The following is a 7,604-nucleotide window of genomic DNA, read 5'->3' on the forward strand; positions in this document are numbered from 1 at the left end:
CTCACTGCAGGGTTTATACCTAGGGCTTCATTAACCCTACACCTCCTTCCTTTGCCTCTACCCCAAAAAAAAACCAACATCAGAGAGTGATTCTTCAGCAGGTAACCCGGATGCAAAAGTCCAGCCAAGCCCTCCTTTCAGTTTGCCAAGATTTCATCCAATTCATTGCCTTAATCCAGGCTGGTTACATGATTTCAGCTTTTTCAAGGTTCAGCAACAAATGTGTAATGTTTCTGTCTATCAAGAATACTAAGTTCCTTTGCTGTATTGTGTCTGATGGGTCAAACCCCTACTAAATCAAGCTCATCGTAAAGCAATACTACCACGCATAAATTTAAGCCTTTTAGTGCAGGCCTTTCATCAAATCATAATGCTGTCCATGCAACAAAATCTAGACACTTTGGAAAGCCTAACTGTAAAGTTCAGGCTATGAAGTGCTCATTTTCTTATTTAAACCTCTTTTTATCACCACTTCTGGTTGCCCTATGATGTGTATTGATTATATATATAATACAGCAAGAGACAATTGTGTGAAAAGAGCTGTGTGTCATTTGAGAAAGAGGGAAATAAATAAGTCTATTTGGCAAGACTGAGACACACTGGGTGAGTACGTGTCACTCTTCCTACAAAAACACACAGTGATTGCAGGCTCTGCTGTAACCTAAATTGTAACAATTACAAAAGTAATTGTTAAATTACAAAAAGACATCAAACTCGCAGACCTCCCGGGGACCCTGTGCATTTGGCCATCCTCAGCAGTAAAACAAAAGGTGGGTGTCCCCTTTGTCACTATATCATGAAAACCAGACCAGGTGGCTAATCCTCCTCAGGGAACTTGAACCTTGGCAAAGCATCTACCAGAGGCTGAACAGATGCTTAGGCACTCATTAACCAATTCATTTCATCGTCACGCACACAAATGGGAGTGTAACACTGAGAGCCTCAGAACTCTGCTTCCACCCCCACAACCGAGACCCAAAGCCTGCCCCTGGCTCATTTAATATGGCCCAGGTCAGTAACATGAGTTTAACTTTTCCAGCCATCTGGGAACGTGTTGGTCAGCAACACAACGCAGCAGGAACCCAATTTCAGAGCTTTTTGAGCAGTTGGACATAAGTTTTTGAATTATTTCGGGGACTAGCTTCCATATTTATAACAAAGCAGTAGCAAAACCCTTGGATCCCAGCCTGCAAGCACTGTTAGACGAGGTGCCACAGCACTGGTAGGGTCACTGCTGCAAGCAGGACACCTGGCAGCTTCCACCCCTACAGCATTGGCAGGCCCATGGATTTTAGCAGGAAACCCAGAAGCAGCCTCAAGACTGGGTCCTAAAGACTGCAGACAGCATGAGGATGACTTGAAGCATCACATGACAGTGGCAGGGTGGCTCTAATACCTCTAGCAACTACCTGAGGATGGGATTATTAAAAAGAAAAGCAACAACAGAAAAAAAACCAAACAAAAACACCCAAACAACACAACAGCAACAAGAAACCTTCCCATCAGTATCAGCAGAAGCAACAATGTAAGGAGAAACAAGGAGCAGGACTCCTGTACACAGTTGTACTTTACTTTCAGCTCATTTGCTTTCTCCTAGCATAGCATCAGAGAGCTGCTCCATTACCTTGGTAAAACCAACAAGCCACGGGAGAGTCAGTCAGAGCTGCAGGAAAACCTGCAGTAGTGCCCAGGTATATTTGCAAGTAAATCTGATTTTTTACACTAGATTCACTTGTTTAAACAACAGAAACATCCATCAGTACAATGCTGGATGTTTGGTCAGTTAGGCTTCTTCAAAAAACTTGGCTATGACCAATACCAGACTTACCACTACCAACACCACTGCAGCTGCTTTAAAGAAGGTGTTAGCCCAAGTTCATATTAAAAACCATACTTTGAACACTTTCATTCCCTGAAAAAAATTAATTTAATTGGTGAAATGTAATGAAATGTGCTAAAACTAAACCCTGCCTTAGGCATCAGGGGCTGTCAGAATGACCAAGGCTGGACTGGAAGAAGGTCCCAAGGAAAATTTTTGTTTTATCTCTGCCTGTCCACTATCTTCCTGCCTGCCAGAGAGCTCAGAGCACAGTCATACCCACCAGGCAGCAACCAAGGCTATAGACAGCCTTAGAAGTAACTTTAATGGCCTTTGGCAGAACAAACCTTCTCTATGGTTTGTATTTTTAGTCTATTTTTAAAGGTAGAAGTTGGTGATGGAGTAGCTTGTAACATGCCTCTGAAGAGGCAATGCTGGTGGATTTTGGAGCCAAATAGGAAATTTTATCCTCAGAGGATGAGAAACCAGCAAAGGTCTGAGACTGCCTTTGTGTGCTTTACAGCACTGGGCACAGGGGGTACAGAGACTGGAAGAAGAGATCCCAAAGAACAAAAATAAAGCAGAAGGGAGAAATGCCTTTCCAGCTGCCAATCTCCAGGCAACTAAAGCCCACAGCCCCCCTCCCTCCCCATCTTCAGGGAGAGACAGACCAACTGCTGCAGGACTTACAGGAACTGATCCTGCCAATGACAGACACGACCCAAGCCTCAAAAAACCTTAGCAAAGAACAGCTACAGAGCTGTTCAGACACACACTTTAAATAAATAAAGAAATATCTCATCCCAGGCCAGAATAGAGACTTAGACCCCAGATCACTGACAAGACAGCCAGCAGTGGTGCTACTGTCACGTCAGTGCAGCTGTTGGCTCATCCACAGGAGAGGCTCAGCACAGCTTTCAGATGCCAGGACAGAAAGCTCAGTCCAGGTGCAGCTCGTCCTGCTGTGAGTCAGGGCTGCTGGCAGGACCCCGGCTCTATTCCCAGGCCTTCTAATTGCATCAAAGGGAAGGAGAGTGGGAAAATGCCACAATTTTATTTCTGAAAGTAAGAGCTGATGAGGATTATTTAGACATAGCAGTAATTCACAATTACATCAAACCCTTGGGTACCTTAATTCTGTGCATCACACAAATTACAGAGCACAAAGGGGTTCTAATTGCAAGTCTCTGATAGCCAGGAAAAAGCTCAGGGAGCTAGATCAAAGTAGGTGGGATGGAAGCACCCAGAGAAGCTCAGAGATACCCCACAAGGTTTCAGTGTACTCAAAAAAATGCTCCTTCCTATGCTCTGAGCCCCAAATTCATACACCTGTTAGAGAAAAGCTGATTTTCTCAGACTTCTTCACTTGCTCAGGAAACAAACAAAACTGAAGACCCTGATTCTCTACAGAGTGACCTGCAGCAGAAAAGAAGTGCTTGCAAAGCAGGAGAGCAGCAGCTGGGGCATTGCTGCTGGTGCTGGAAGTGGCACTGTGCAGTCCCTGCTTGCTTCTCCCAAGAAACAGGCTGTCCTGGGCTGGAGCCATCCAGACAGCACGTCCTTGCTCCGTGGTCAGCTCGAACACAAACTCTATCCTGCAAGCAGGTACCAACTGGAACAAAAGCACGTTCAAAAACAAGTAGTCCATCCCTCTGCCTGATTGTCCTATTTCTGGGAAACAAATCAGTGCTTTAAGAAGGCCAAAGCATGCTGTGCCCAAGTACAGGGTTTTTTTTTTTCTATTTTGAAGATACACAAGTGCCTTCAAGCTTTCCTCCTTCCCCTGCCATGCCAGGGGAAAAACACCCAGCAAAACAGAAGAGAAATGAAGTCAAATGTGCTTTATTACTTATTAGTTAACATAATACTTGTGACAAGCTGAACAGTTGTAGCAGGCGGCTGTGGAAGTCACTACACTGTTTAGAACGAAAACAGGAATGAGAGACAGCTCTGAAAGGGAGATTTTAAGCACAGCTCAGCCATCCTACCGTGCCCAAAGCAAGCACTGTTATTCAGTTAATTTAGTGAATGAATCCCTCAGGGTCTCCAGCCATCTACCACTACAGCTCATTAGAGCCCAATATCCGACTTTTCATGTTGTATCACTGAAAGCACTTATGCTTTAAACGTAATTAAACTTAAAACAAACAAGGGCTCGTTTCCCCCCTCGGCTGCCCTGGGACGTGCCCCAGCCCTGCCCGCACGGCCAAAGGCACCCACCTCTGCCGTGTTATTTGGGAAAACACCCCTGCTTCCCACCCCGCCAGCTGACATTTGCCCGACCGTTCATCCTGTGAGCAATTAGAAATCTAAATACTGGGTGTAATGCCTGGCTGTTGGGATTTAGACTCTTACAAACGAGTAATGCAGTAAGACTTGCTGTCCAACGAGGTGTCTTATTGAAATATCCCAGGCTGGTTTGCCTGTCACAGCTGTCGTTTCAGCCATTTGCACTTACACTGTATTGCTTTCATTACAAAAATAGAAATTTGTGTCCTAAGTGCTGTTACATTACTAATGCTAAATATTTAATTCCCCGGGGTTCTAATTATGGTTGAGCACTGGCAACACTGATTCTACTTTTTAATAACAACTGTAAAAGCAGTTTGAGCATTTTTCAATTAATTAAATACATAGTGTACGAGTAACCTCTTGTCATTTTGCCCTCCAGGACCTGAGCTAATTTGCGTGGAATAAAATGTTTTGAAAATTAACTGATATACTGGTCTGATCATTGTTGTTCTATTAAATTATAGTCTGCCAAATGAGTGGTGTATAATAGTTACATACTGTACCGTTCCCTTATTTATGATGGTGTGGTGGTTTTCTGAAAAAAACTTCTCCAGCACATTTCTAGAGAGCACACTGGAGAGGCCTAATTAGCAGGCAGGAGATGGTCTATGCACCACAGGCATCAGTAGACTTACAGTGCAGGGAGACTTCAACAATGAAAAACAAAGCCTCTCTCCATTCTCCAGACCTCATTTTCACCTTCTTTCATAGCTGAAATTAAAAGTGTTAATTAAATGACTTTCTGCTGCATAAACTCTTATGGATTAGTTGGTAGTTTACACTTTAACACAGGGGAATTGACTCACAATATTAAAACACACAAGTAGTTTAGAAATGTTTTTGTCTTCAACTTGCAGAACCCAATATGAAAAGATGTGTCCATAAAATGAGTTTTTTGGACTCCAAAGACACTTAAAAATACTTAGCCTGCTCATGCAAACAACCAGGCATAAAACTAACTTCTACTTCATACCTAACACAATGCTAAAATCATAAAGTGTATTTTCCATTTACACAGTCTTAGAAGTTTAGAACACCAACACACAACAGCACCTTACATATCCTGGTAAGGCAAACTAACCTCTTGTCCCAGTCCCACATTAAAGATAATACAAACTCAACTGGGAAAAATTTAGCAAAAAGCCCTGAAATTTTGAAAATAGCTTTTCCATATGTTTATTCATAGCCAATGAAGAATGTTCTTCCAGCACGTATTTTAATATTGTATTTTATTTTACAGTGTGCAACAGTGGTAAGTCAAACATATTGCTTGAAAAATGCTTAAGGCCTAAACATTACAAAATGTACAGGTGAAAGTTTGCTAGTTTTAGCCAAGTAACTTAACAGTAATAACATTCTGCTCTGAAATCACATGAAATACGGACAATAGATAAGTCTATTTTTTTATAACTTGCAAGAGTATCATACATGTGGAACACTGTATCATACTAGTTAAAATGAAACCCAGCCTCAGTTTATGCTGAGTAAGATTCCTTGCTTGCTACCATGACACTCACACAGAGCTGTAATTCAAACTAAGCAAGGCTGTATTTTAGTTTAAAAAAATAAATAAATTAAAAACCCCCACAATATACTGCAGATTACTTTTGGTACCAAAGCAAATTGAGATTCTCAGTCAGCACTAAAACACTATTTTTTTCCAAATAAATACTAAATAGAATACATAGTCACTGTCAAATAAAAGTGCTCAGGTCAAGCATTTGTTTGTAGGTGTACAAGTACATACATAAAACATACACACAGACAAAATATGAAGAACACAAGCAACGTATTGCAACAACAGCTCTCTTCTTAAAGACAGATTTATATAACAGCATAAAACTTGGAAGTTATCTTTACTACTATTAAAAGCTCCCTAGTATCTCTAGATGTCTGCCTTCAATAAATCCTGGAAACATTCTGCTCACATAGTGAGTTTTAAAGACTGTGCAGCATATGTAAGCTTCAATAAAATCAGTACAGTTCTTTAATTACTCCATTCACCCAGCAGCTGCTTTAACAAAGTATTTTTCTGAACACATAAAAATGTAAAACACCCAAAAAAATCAGTCATCTATGTGCAATGACCACTCCGTATCTAACAATAATGGATATACTGAAGGACAAAAACGTGAGTTGTGCCAAGCCCATAGTTCTCAGCGACTGACTAAAGTACTTCAAGTCAGCATTAAGCTTTTAAAACTCTAACCCTATTCAATTGTAAACAGAGAAAGAAAGATCTTGTCACAACATGGGTCGCAGTGGAGACAGCCACGATACACAAAGTATCAACACCATACAATTTCAGAAGGCTTTAAGCATTTCCCCAAACAAAGTAACAACTTACCAACTCAGAAGGCTTCAGGTATCTGCCCGCACAGAGTAACACCGTGTCACTTCAGAAGGCTGCAAGCAGATGCCCTTCTTGCTCTTTAGCCCAACCTTTTAACCCCTCATGTCCATGCATTGCCCCTGTGTGCCCTCTGTTCCCTTTGTGGTTGCTCAGTGCCCCTGGGCACCCCATGGCTCCTTGCTGTCAGTGCTGCTCACCTGCTTCTCACAGATGTACCCATTGGGGATGAGGCTCAGCCCAGCCCCACTCCCAGTTACCATAAACTCAAGATCTCAGTTATTTTTAAAATCTTAAACACTAGCACATAACTAAATTTTTCTGCTTTTTCTGATTTGCACAGCATTCTTCCCAAGTAAAATATGGACTTCTCCATGAAAACAGCTTGTATATGCAAGCTGAAAAATAACAACACATATTTAAATACATGAGCTAATTATACCTGGCATTTTGGACTTTGGTGGTAATGTATTGATTGCCATAGAGCAGAACACAGCTCTGTTGGCCAAAACCAAAGGTGCACAAGATTCAGAAATCTACATGGAGACAACCTCTCCCCTTCTCCAAACACTTCTGCTCACAGGTCTTTTGATGGTACAGGACAGCAAACACCATCTCCCCAGGCTGTAGGGCACTTGGAAAAGTATGACTTGCACACATTTGGTGACAGCATGGCAACAAAAAGCCCATTAAACAGAAAACAGGCAGATAACTGGATACAATCAACTTGCAATAATTTTCTTGTAATGTGTTAGTGAATGGGTGCCAGCTAACTAATCTTAGTAGAGAACAAACCTAATTTATCCACAGCAGGATGTTGTCAGATTATGTTCAACCTAATAATTATTTCTAGCAGAAAGGCAACATTACACTTTGTAGAAGTAGACACTGTAGAAGACATCTGCTTTGAAAAAAGATGTTCATGTGCTGTTTGATTAATGTGGGTGGGGCGAGGATGGATGGACCAGAAAATCCCACCTCAGCCAATGAAACACCCTACAGGAGCAAGCAGTCAGGCGAAAGAGGATCTTTGAAAAATGCATGGTACTAGGAGAGAGGAACATTCCCAACACCCCTCCCAATCCTTTTTTGAAGATAAGCTTAATTAACTTGGAGTAACTTTTCAGTGGAAGCTGCTATTCT

Source organism: Vidua chalybeata, chromosome 11 (assembly GCF_026979565.1).
Source record: "Vidua chalybeata isolate OUT-0048 chromosome 11, bVidCha1 merged haplotype, whole genome shotgun sequence".
NCBI lineage: Eukaryota > Metazoa > Chordata > Aves > Passeriformes > Viduidae > Vidua > Vidua chalybeata.